This window comes from Vanellus vanellus (assembly GCF_965231255.1).
Source record: "Vanellus vanellus genome assembly, chromosome: 1".
NCBI classification, from domain to species: domain Eukaryota; kingdom Metazoa; phylum Chordata; class Aves; order Charadriiformes; family Charadriidae; genus Vanellus; species Vanellus vanellus.
The window spans coordinates 114,008,075-114,020,865 of NC_138905.1; positions in this window are offsets into that span (position 1 = coordinate 114,008,075).

Sequence of the window (12,791 nt, forward strand, 5' to 3'; positions counted from 1 at the left end):
GATGAAGTGGGGAATTTATATAGAAAAAAATGTTATGGAGAGAGAGATTACATAAAACTAAACATTTCAAATTAATGAAAATCAAGTTACTCAGTTGTCCAAATTAATTTATTTAATCAGATTCTGGAAATTTGTCCATTCAGAACAGATAAAGTCTCACTGTTTTTTTGCAAGACAGGAAGAGTAGTACTATGCATCTCATTAATTTCATTGAAGCCATTTTGCACACGCAATGTATTTGGTCAAATGTTTTCACGCGCACTCCCCCGTTCTGATTCAGTCCATTTGAAGCAATATGCTATCAAACCTTAGTATTTGCTTTACAAAGTCCTTAGAAATAAAGCAATTCATGACATGGCTATTATTTTATGATACTTCCTGTACTGTCTGAAGTGATAATGTGATTCAATTTCAAAGCATATTATACATGAGCTGGTGATTGCAGAAAATGTAATTTCTTTGGATTCATGAGCATAAAAGTATGCATTTTTCTTATAGCCTTTCACACCGTTCTTTATAGATGTGATAATTTTACTAAATTTTAGTTAACAATGGTTGGTTGGATATGGCCTACCATTTTCAAAATAACTTGGAAACATGCACTGTTATGGATAGGCAGTCTGCAAAGTGAACACTGGTGTGTTATGTCAGCGAGGTACCTCAGGGAATGTATCACCTACACTCTTACTGGAGTACATTAACACAAGTCAAAATTGTCAAGAATTATTACCATGGAGCATATTACTACTTACCGGGAGAGAGTCCAAGATGATGAAAACCATAATGAGCATATTATTTGTTAATAGCTGACATGTTTTTAAATGAAAGAAATAAGAGAAGATATTAAGGAAGTTCCATTTCAGAGTCACTAATTTAAAGTTGAGACATGGGCATATATGTTTATATTGTGTTTGTGTATAAACTGTTACAAATATATAAAAAAATGGCACCTGTAGGATTTTCTCTTGTAAGTCCTTCCTTCTGAAGACACTTTCAGACATAGAATCTCACTGAAGTCCAAGATATTTGACTTTTCACCATGGAGACTAACAACAGGTTCCCATAAAAATAAATCCACATCCCCAAATTTAGCTTCCTTTCCTGCACATGACTTTAAAAAAATAATTATGAGCAATTTTAGTGATTTCTAAGAAGGCTTATACAAGATATAACCATTAGTAACAGACATTTTAATTATTAATTATTAATTGAATATGAGTGAATGACATAGTAAAATGGCTGATTAATTCCAGTTGCATAAGTGGCCAACCTTCTTTGAACTCTAAGAATATTGGATTGAACCGTATGTGGAAATATATTAAAAATAACAAAAACATACTGTTATGGTTTGAGAGACCCATAACTATTTGTTGTCATTTAGACAATTATTCTATCACCCAGTGACCCCTCCCCACATGGGAAAGGGAAATCGGGACAAACAAGAAAACCCCAGAGCTGAAGTATAAACAGATTTAATAGAATAAGATTAGATAATTAACATTAACAGTGCTAAAGAATTGATATTGATCCCGACACCAATACAGAATGTGCAAAGATTATACTCAGCCAATTATATCAGTAGGCAGCTGTGCACTCCCAGCAGTGGGCAGCAAATGTCGGACACTGCGAGCGCTACGGCTTCAGGAGGAAGGGAAGGCCTCAGGGCTCCGGCACCAGGGCACGAAGTTCTCAGGATGGCGGCCATCAAGGGAAAGAGAGAACTTCACAGCAAACTTTCTAGTTTATAATGAGTGTGACGTTGATGGTATGAAATAATTCTGTTGGCCATCTTTGGTCAAGTGCCCGGGTCTCGCTCCTCTTCATCCCTGCACCTGGCAAGCTCGAAAACACTGAGACCTTGAGACCCACACACCATAGCTGGCTGTAAAGTAAATATTTTCACAAATTCAGAGACTGGAGTCTTCTAAAAGTGCAGTTTTCCCAAGTATTAGAAGAGAAATTAGTCCTGTGTCTCTCAAACCAAGACACATACATTGTATTTACAATTCATGTTTTATTGTTCTATGTGTTACATACAATATCTATAGCACAAAGGTTAAATTGAAGCAACATTTTAGGAGAAACTCATTGTACTGCTCTTCAAATACGTATGTTGCAGTGCATTGATGGACCATACCTCAGAATTCGGATGATTCGTAAAAGCTGAAAACACTATTAGGTCTGATGTGTCTTACTGACAGCAAAATATGCTTTTTGCATCTTACTCTTAGAAATAAGTCTTCAAGCACTGCAAGTATTTAGAGGTGATGTAAAACATCTTGACATACCACCAGTATTCTACCTTCACCCTCTACTCTTTCCGTCCCAACCTGTGATACCCGTGGTTTCCCTTCCATTCAGCTCCAGGGATGGGGGAGCCGGGGATGCATGCATGGGCTCAGAGGCTGCTCTGGGGTACGTAGGTGCTGGGAGCCGTTGGGCAGTTGGCAGGGACCACGCTGAATAGGGGCCAACTGAATTCATTGAAGACTTTCTTTCCCTCACACTTTTTGCTCTCTCCAGCTGCCAGTTTCAGAATCACTCAGAAATGTAGTAGCATTTTAAATTTTGTGGTGTGTCTGTCTCTGTCACAGCTGCTTTGAAAGTGGGCTCAAGAAATACTGTGGAGAGAAGACCACCAGTGGCTGAATAAGCAGCTCAGTTGCAGAAGCCTGTTCTCATGATATGAAATTAATGAGTAGAAAAACACATCATTTCAGTTCAGAAATTAAATTCAAACAGAGGCTAAAAGGAGGGGTGTCTCCACTCCTGAATAAAGGGAAAAGCTTACACAACCCAAAAGTTATGGTTATGGAGCCATAGAAGCTGGAGAGCCCTTACAAGAGATTTATCCTCCAACAGGAGGAAGGACTCTACAACAGAGGCCCCACTCACAGGAAAAATTTGATTGACAGTTTAATGAATGAAGTGCGGAGCTGTCATTTTTCATTTTTTTTTCTTTGTAGCGCATACTTGTGTACATGTACCCAGGTTGCTTTGTAAATGGTGGCAAAAGTACTTAAGTAAGAGAGTACAAGCTACTGTGTGGAAGAGACTGAGCTGGGCCTCATTACACGAGGCTTGTCAGAAGTGACTTCGGAGAGCCTCAGCTCACCACCTGTCACAACGGCACTTCGCTCAATACTTTGGAAGAAGTTGTCTCCTGGTTATGCACCAATCAGGTGACCTCTTCAGCACACAAAAGAAAATGGTGTCCCTTTCTTACTGGAGACAACCTAAACCGGAGATTTATGGAATTGCAGTCCTCATACTTAGTGAGGTATCTTTCATCTCTTCATTTTACAAGTAATCAAAGTAATCGCAGGTTAAAACATGGCAGGCATTTATAATTCCTACTTGCCAATTAAAACAGCTGTTGCATTAGTTCTGCTTACAGACTTTTAAACAAAAAGCCAGCAAACAAATGCTGCTTTTGCTTTACCAGACGAGGTTTGTCTGCATATATGAGAACTCAGAAAACCCAATTATCTTGCTTAAACTGCCATATCTACATGTGCTTTATATTTTGCTAAAATTTTGCTGTCGGTGGTCTTTCTTGAGAACACACTAAATTATATTCCCAGGTGAAATTTCTTATTTCTGTTGCCAGAAAAACTGTGGAAAGGATGGAGTCACCTGCTCCTGATTAAAATAGAACAGGTAATTAAAAAAGCAGTCCATCACCAGGTTGGTAGCTACCTCCGTTAGTCAGCCTCTGCGTGGACATGTTGTTTTCATATGTCTTTGCTGGAAGATGGAAGTAGTACTGCTAGAGCTACATCTGCTCTTCCAACAGTGATGCACTGAGGGTGAGAATCAAATGGGAATGAATATTGTGTCCAGGAAGGAAAGTCACATTGGGTTTGTCTCAAATCAGAATTTCTGGTTCCTGATTTCATGTTATACAAAGAATTGGCTTTGTGGAGGACTGACCTGTTTAGGAAAGAGCTGTCTGAAGTTATAAGTGTGTTTTTAAGCCTAACTAGAATATCTGCTCCTGAAGACAACAGCCATAATATTACTAGTCCTTTGAGAAGCGCTGAGGTATTATGCCTTACAGAAGCCTCCCCTTTACTGGCATTTTGAATCATCATTTGTTAGAAAATCTTTTGTTTAACCAATCGATGGGATAAAATATTGTATTGAAAAAAATGATGAGGAAAACAATTATAGCCTCTTCAGGGGAAATAATTAAAGCTGCTTCTAAGGGAAAAGTATACACTGTGTACAAATATTTGACAGTTAAGTTGGACACATCTTTTGTACAGTTCAGAATGAATTGCCTTTAGCAGTATATGCTGCAGGGCAAGCTGTCAGTTATTCACACAAAAAGCACTGCATGAATCCTTTAAGGTAAGAGGGGAGACAGGGGTGCAACTTCCACTATTTTGCTATAGCTCCGTATTTGCAGGTTGCTGTAGTGGAAGGGAGATCGCTGCTAAGCTGTTACCCTGTTACAGTCTGCAGAAGTATTTTCCATGCATAATAAAACAGGAGTTACCTAAAGTAAAAGATTGAGCAAGAGCAGAATGTTTCTAGTACACCTCTAAAAGCTTCTTTAAGTGTTTGCGAAACTATCCTAAAGGGTCTTAAATACTGGGAATATTAATAAATGTAGTAATAAACCACAATTTTACTGGAATCAATTTGAAGGTGCTAGGAGACGAGTGCAATTTAATTTTACTAGAGAATTTTATGTTACCTAAACAGAAATAGTAAGCTTTTCAATTCCTGTCTTTCTAGTGAATGTTCCAGTCAAATACTGGCTAAAATTTTAATAAATATTTTAACTTTTTTAAAGAAGAAAATCATTTCTCTTCAAAGAGGGTCAGACCTATAATCTTATTGTTTTATCTCTCCCAACTATGTAGATTTGCTCTGATTATACTATTTTATTGTCTGTTTCTGTGTTTTAAAAAGACAGTATTATAATTTATAAAGTAATTATTGATTTTAGAAATGCAGGATTCATTCTCTTGGAGAGGTGTAAAATACCTTGAACAAATTTTCCATGGTACTTTGATAAGCTATTAAGGAACATGTGTAAATAACAAATTCTGAGCCTTGTGATGTATAAAAATGCTCTTCATAAAAATATAAACAAAAAAATTAAAAAGCAAGACCAGGGGAAAATCCAAGCTGTCTTTCAACTGCCCCATTTGAACCAGATAAGTAATTTAATTAATTTTTTTGAGGGAAAAATGATATGCTAGTATCTTTAATGTCCTTTGTAATTCAGTTTCACACACTTCGGACAGAATAATGTAATGGGTTCAGGTGTACCAGATCAAAAGTCAGGGTATCACCCAAATGGTCATTTATGGGAAAAACCCTTTCAGCAAAGACGGAAAAGTGTAGAGCTCTTTTGTCTGTAAACACACCCTTTCTCACCATTTCTTCATCATAACGACTCAGGTAGGAGGCCTTTTGCAAAAATCTGTGTCCAGATCCGTTTTTCTCAAAGTTAAGGTAATGTATGACTTGAATGGTTCATTTATCTAAATAGTTCAGACCTACTGAAAATACTTGATGTGCTGCTATAAGTTAGGGCATTGCTGAGCAATCCTGTCTAGACCAGCACTGGGACCTCTAGAGTGCACCAACAAGATAAATGCGTAGCTGGCATCCTGTTACCTTCTTCAGAAAAAAACAAATTTATTCTCCTTCCCCAGAGACTTCATAGTTATTGGAGGGAACAACTGAGAGGAGATGCTCACAGTTCTGAGTTGTCATAAGGAATGCTCTCCATCTCCTGCAGCTTTTGTTGTACTTGAAAGGGCGAATACGCTTTTCAAAAGGTTAGCCAAGGTCCTGAGTTCTCAGGGAATAAGCATGTGCCGTGGCTTAACCCCAGCCAGCAACTAAGCACTATGTAGCCACTCACTTGCTTCCCCCACAGCAGGATGGGGGAGAGAATCAGAAGAGTAAAAGTGAGAAAATGTGTGGGTTGAGAGAAAACCAGTTTAATAGGTAGAGCAAAAGCCATGCATACAAGCAAAGCAAAACAAGGAATTAACTCACTACTTCCCATCGACAGGCAGGTCTTCAGACATGTCCAGGAAAACAGGGTTCCATCATACGTAACGGTTAGTTGGGAAGACAAAATGCCATCACTCTGAACATTCCCCCCTTCCTTATTCTTCCCCCAGCTTTATATGCTGAGCATGACTACATATGGTATGGAATATCCCGTTGGTCAGTTGAGGTTAGCTTCTGTGTCTTCTCCCAACTTTTTGTTGATTCCCAGCCTACTTACTGGTGGGGCGGCGTGAGAAACAGAAAAGGCCTTGACTGCTTAGCAACCTCTAAAAACATTAGTGTTTTATCAACATTATTCTCATCCTAAATCCAAAATATAGCACTATAGGAGCTGCTAGTAAAACAGTTAACTCTATCCCAGAGGAAACCATGACAACGTGTTTTTTGTTAACATTTTATAGTTCCACGTGCACTTGCAATGCCGTGTAAGCAAATAGTTACCTGAGATCAAGGACTGAGTAATAAATCTGGTGACAGACTTCCCCTTCCTCCACACAGAGTAACAGAAATTGCAGCCCATCACATCCTTTCAAATAATTTTATGGCATACTGTTTTTTTCAACATTTGGCTGCAGACATCTTGTTAAAATAAAGCAATAAAGCATAGCAATCATAAAACAAGAAAGCTTGATTAAAAAAAAAAACCTGGTTTTGGATAGCTGAGGCACAGAATGATTGAGTTCTAATGCAAGAATTTTTTAGGCTGATGCTTCAAATTCATCCATAGTCCTCACTGGGAATTTATTCCTTTACTAAGTGCTCTGTTTTCCATCGTTCCCCTACCACAAACCCTAGTAATATAAAGAGTGGAAAAAAAGCAGGGAAAAATAGATTGCTTTTCAGTGGAAATCTACACATAATTTTCATGCAAATGTACCTTCTCTGTGCATATTTGATGAGTTATTTCTCTCACAAAAGATTTTTCTGTTAATTGTTGTATCTGCCACTTATAAAATCTGTTTGCTAAATTACGAAGTCAGCCTTCACTGCGGGTGTACTGCCAGCCACTTCTTTCACAAAAGATCTTTAGTCTAATTGTTTTATCTGCTGCTTGCTAAATCTGCTTGCTAAATTATACCTTTCACTGAACTTACACCAAAACCTTCTCAGGAAGCCATTAGTAGTTACTGACATACAGAATAGCTTATGCATCTTGAATTGTGTGAGAGGATCTGAAAGATGGGTGTACAATGTATGAGCCAGAAAGACTGCACTAGAACAACACCGTGGGGTTTTATATGAGAAATATCGTAAATGGTCAAATAGTGTTTTAGAGAAATACGTTTGGTGTTCCTCAAGAATGATAGGACCTTACTTGGCATGAAATTTCTGCCAAGGAGAGGTTCTGGCACCTTTGGTCATACCCACCGTGTTTTACTGCTATTACTGTTGTTCGGGCTGTGATCTTATCTGAAAATGCAGCTCTGCAAGGGTAAAGTTGGGCAATGTGTTGCTCAAAGATTGATTTTGGGGTTTATGCTGAAAAACAAAACTAAAGGCTTAGACTGGATGAGGAAGTTTTTAGTGGGTACATTTTAAAAGCTACAGTGCTATCATAAGTCTTCTTTTACCCCATGGGCTACAGACTTCAGCTGCCATTGGGAGAGCCAGAACTTGTTTTTTCTCTGAGGTCTGACCTCATCATGGCGCTCAGGTGCTGGATACTCAGGTCCTGCCATAAGGCTGCTCCACGTGTTTGGACTGTCCGGTTTATGCTTAGGGAATACATGGCAAATAGCTCCTGTAAGCCTGGGCTTTTGTCTTCCCTCATTTTCTAAACTGAATCCACTCATAGCCAATAATAACTCTTGAGAGTTAAAACTAAAGAGTGCCTACTCTGTCTGCACATCTGCCTTACTTTAGAACCTCGCACCAAAGTTCCACTGTGCATTTAATTTTGTTTTCAGAATGGACTTTTTTGGATTTGAAAAGACATTTTTAGACCATCATTGTTGCAATAATATTAATAAAATGCTGCAGAGGGCAGGTTTCAGAAGAGCATCTCGCAAACAAACGCTAAGCTGACATGTTTGTTGCTTCCAGGGGGCAGCTTTAATATATCAATGCAGAAAATATTTATACGTGTGTGTATGTGTATAGATAGGTGAAGGTGGCAATACATTAATACCAGACACTATTTAGCTTCTTAGGCCAGCTCAAATAATTGTTAAATCCCTTTTTTGTTTTAACGGGAAGTGGAACATATCCTTCATGCAGCACCAAAAAATATAAACGTATGTTGAGAAGGAAGAGAGAGATGAATCAAGGAAGCAGAGGGGGGAAATACAGTGCTGGTGGTTATACTGTAATAATCTTTTTTTTGTCTGTCTGCAAATTATTCATTGTGGGCATGTCTTAAGCTTTCATCTTGATGTATAGGATTCAGTATCCAAATTTAGACTACAGAATGTCTGATTCTAAACCATTTTAATTCTTCTGGAGAACTTGTAGTGGAATTAATAATTACTTGGGAGAGAAAAGCTGTTTCTATTTAATTAACCTAAAGGTGCATGGAAAGGGCACAAATAATGGAGTATTAAAATAGCAGGAATTGTGGCAATGTTGGATCTAGAAGATTAAGTTATTCAGGTGTTTCTAAAAATGCTTTTCATCTTGTATAAATATTATTGTCTAAATCTACACTTTATTAAAAAAAAAACAACACATCAACTACCACACACAGAGAATATCAACTACCCTGGCTGCTTAGAGCACTACTTTCTTCTCAGGTTTATGAATGTAATCAGACTAAGTTGACTCTATTTCTTTAGTGAATTTCTTTTGTCTATTGCTATTTTGCTATTTTGCAGTCTTTGAGTGTTACCTGTGTTGTATTTATATTAAGGGGATTTTTTTTTGTCAAGTGTGTGAGAACACTTGTGAATGGCAGTCTGTTCCTTGTACACAGATTTTTTCCATTGCTGCTTCTGACTCCATGTAAGATTCATCTCTGATGCAATTTGACAGTGTTATTTTTCTGCATCCTGTTACGGCAGGGAGTACATTTCTTGTCCTTTCTAAATTCACATTGTTCTAGTTCAAGATTTATAATTATGAGGTAAGGAGAGAGGCACCGTGTCTGGAGTCATAGCCCCGTTGAAGGTAAGGGAGGCTTTACGTGCAATACTTCTGAAGTTAAGATTTCAACTAAAGTCACAAGAAAGTGAAAGCAAGTTAGATAAATACCTTTTAAGGAGCAGAGTATGCATGGTTTATCACGGGATAATCACAGAATTAGGATCAGGGTTATCCTAGGATAGCTGAGGTCAGGTATTTGTAGGAAGGTGTGCTGGTTTTGGCTGGGATATCGTTAGTTTTTTTCACAGTAGCTGGTAACAGGCTATGTTTTGTACTTGCGCTGGAAACAGTGTTAATAATACAGGGATGGTTTAGTTATTGCTGAGCAGTGCTTACACAGTGTCAAGACCTTTCCTGCTCCGTATACCACCCCACCAGTGAGTAGTCTTGAGTGCCCGAGAGGTTGGGAGGAGACACAGCCAGGATAGCTGACCCCAACTGACCAAAGGAATATTGCACACCATATGATGTCACGCTCAGCAATAAAACTAGGAAGGAGGTTGGTAGGGGGCCTGCTGCTTGGGGATTTACTGGGCATCGCTTGGTTGGTGGTGAGCAATTGTTTCACTTTGCAGCACTTGTCTTTCTTGGGTTTTATTTCTCTCTCTTTGCTATTTTCTTTTTCATTACCATTTATTGTTGTAGTTGTTATTACTATTATATTTTATTTCAATTATTAAACTGTTTTTATCTCAACCCATGAGTTTTCTCACTTTATCCTTCCAATTTTCTTCCCCCCAATCCTGGTGGCGGGGGAGTGAGCGAGCAGCTGCATGGTGCTTAGCTGCTGGCTGGGGTTAAGCCACAACAGAAGGAACTAATATAACCAGTCTTGCAAGTGTTTATACAATTAAAACATCCTGATATTTTCTTCTTTTATCATCTGCAATTGATAACTAACAAAGCATGTGTGTTTTTTAGACTAGAGGAAATGCAGGAGGCACAGCTAGATATATCTCTGTTTGCATCTTGAGTAGCTCTGCAGAACCAAAAAGGCAGCATCTGTAACACAGGACTTAAGAAATCTTGGATCCTATGCTTTATTGTTTTTACTTACTTACAGCATATGGATCAGGTTTTGCTTGTACCAGGCATTGTGAAAGTGAAGAACCTAAGTAGTTCAGGGGTACATGATAAATGTGATACTCTTATCTTAACTTTTCAAGTCATGCTAATGTCCTGTAACCTCTGTGGTAATAAAATATTGTTCTTTTGAAGGAAGAATAAATTATATATTGTCTTTAATGTTTATTAAGTAATGCATGAAATTAAATTTCATGCTAAAAGATTTTAATTTTTCAGTATCAGTAGACCCCAAGCATGAACATTTTAAACATGAAACAAAGTACTGAGACTAAGCAAAAGTTGAAATGAGATGAAAGGAAGAAAACCTATTCTTTGCTTGTGTCTCAAAAGATCTTTTTTAGGGAATTTAACATTTCTTTAAAGCAACACCGAAATCAAACATATGTTGTTTGTTAAGTAGGCTCTTACACACAGGTCTACTGGTGTGGTTCAGTTTTCACCTGTAATGATCTGAGTTGTAATCTTTTGCCATTTGTGTCACAGTGAATAGAGATGGATGATAGGTTGAAAAAACATTGGTAGGGACTAGAATGAAGTGACCGATTTTTTTTTTTTTTTTTAAAGAATATTTGCTGTCTCCTTTTTCCTCCTAGTCACTTCCCTCATCATCTTTTTAAAGCCCTGGTATCTTTGTCTTGCCTCGATATGCACATAAACCCCTATAGATGGATCCAGTTTGCATTTTTGCTTTCCTTTCTCCCAGAGCGCTTAGCACAACATTCACTCCCAGGAACAGCTATCAGATAAACACTTGTGTCTGACAGGGTACAAAATCACCAACTTTGCAGTTTTTATTATGGACGTAACAATGTCAGTGATTTCCTTTTCCTGCCACAAGAGCATCACTGCTGCAGCCGCGGTGTGAGCGGAAGGACTCTGGCAGCTGGCGGGTGCTATTAGTGCTGATTGCTTTTGGCCCCTGTGGGAGGGAACTCTTGCACCATTCTAAAAGAGGAGGCAGTGTGAAAGCGTCATGCTACCTTTATCAGGCCAGGGATCAATTAAGAATTGAAAATAATTTTATTTATTTCTATCTTTTCCCTCATAGACATAAGCTTGGTTTATGGTTTATGCGTATTTTGCTGTGATATTAAATGTGACTGCAAACAGATAGTGAAATTTATGCACAGCAAAATTTATGCACAGCTTCTTCCGGGTGGTTTTATTTAATCATCCTTCCAATTACTACTTACTTAAATAATTCAGACAATGTGCGTGGAGGCAAAAAGTGAGATTGGGAGATGTATATATTTTCTATACACTGTAAAAAGGGACTGTTACTATCCTATATAGTGGTTGCAATTAAATATGCAGCAATTATACTCAGTATTATAGCTGCTCTTTAATCTGGTGAGATAAGAACATGCAGCAGTTATAACTTTCTTTGGTTTTGGAAGTTGTTCTTAGCTTTGAGCCTGTGGTCTGACCTTGGGCATGTTGCCATTATGTGTAAAAGGGTGCTTCACCGTCTAAGTAAAAGCGTGCAGTTCTCAAAATCTAAGCATAGCTTTACCAGTAAAATTGGCCAGGTGCTTAATACTCTGTCTCTGACCTTCCCATTTGTGAATATTCTTGTATCTTGTACATGGCTGAGTAGAAGGGTGTCTACTTTATATTTAAATCATATTGAAAGCCACAAATTGTTACCAGAAATAAATCTGCTACTTTATGCTTGGAAAAACCCAATCTGATATCTATATGCTCAGTACACCTAATGTAAATCAATATACCTTATCTGCAGTGGGTATTACTCTTGTTCAAAAATGTAGCTAGAGAATATGAAAATGATTTTCCCTTTGGATGATTTCCTAGCGGTTTCAACTCTCAGTTAGGATGTAACTCACCTTCATTTTCTTTTTATCCCTGTTTCCCACTTTCAATGGAGGAGAAGAATCCAGGGGATGTTTCCAGTCTTTGCTCTAAAGGCTAGTTATGTATATTATTTATTGTAAAGTGCATTCGAAGTCTTTAGAGCGGATGCTAAATACATACAGACTCTCCTCCCAAACATGTAGAATCAGGTTCTCTTTCTTTCTTCAGTGATCTTCGATTCTCCTCATCTGCAAAATATAGCAAGTTCAGCAGGAAAGCCGGAGAAGACTCTCATCCCAGAACAGCCTCCTGATGGAAAACCAGGGCAGTGTCCTGCTAGTGGGGAGGTGAGGGCTGAAATCCAGGGGAAGGAGCAGGGGAGCAGAGCCTCTGTTACCCAGCATTGGCACAAGTGCTGTGATTACCAACTTAGCTCACTCCCTCCTCCACAACTCTTCTTATGCTGTTGCATCTCTTCTGTCAAGTGCTTTGAAAGAAAAATAAAAGTTTGTCACTAACGATGCTTTGTAAATTAGCTCGGTTAAGCTTTTACTCAGTATTTCAGCTGAGTCTTTCGATGCCTTGTTCGAGTCAAAATGTTGGTTGTATGAAGGTAATCTGCAATATGAAAGTAATCTGCAAAATGGAGTGAATAACCTTATCTCACAAAGTCAACAACGAATGCATCAAAACATGTGGTATGTTCACATAGCGTCATACGAAGGAAATATTATTATTTAAGACCAGGTAGACTTTTTGGAGAAATTACTGTTGTG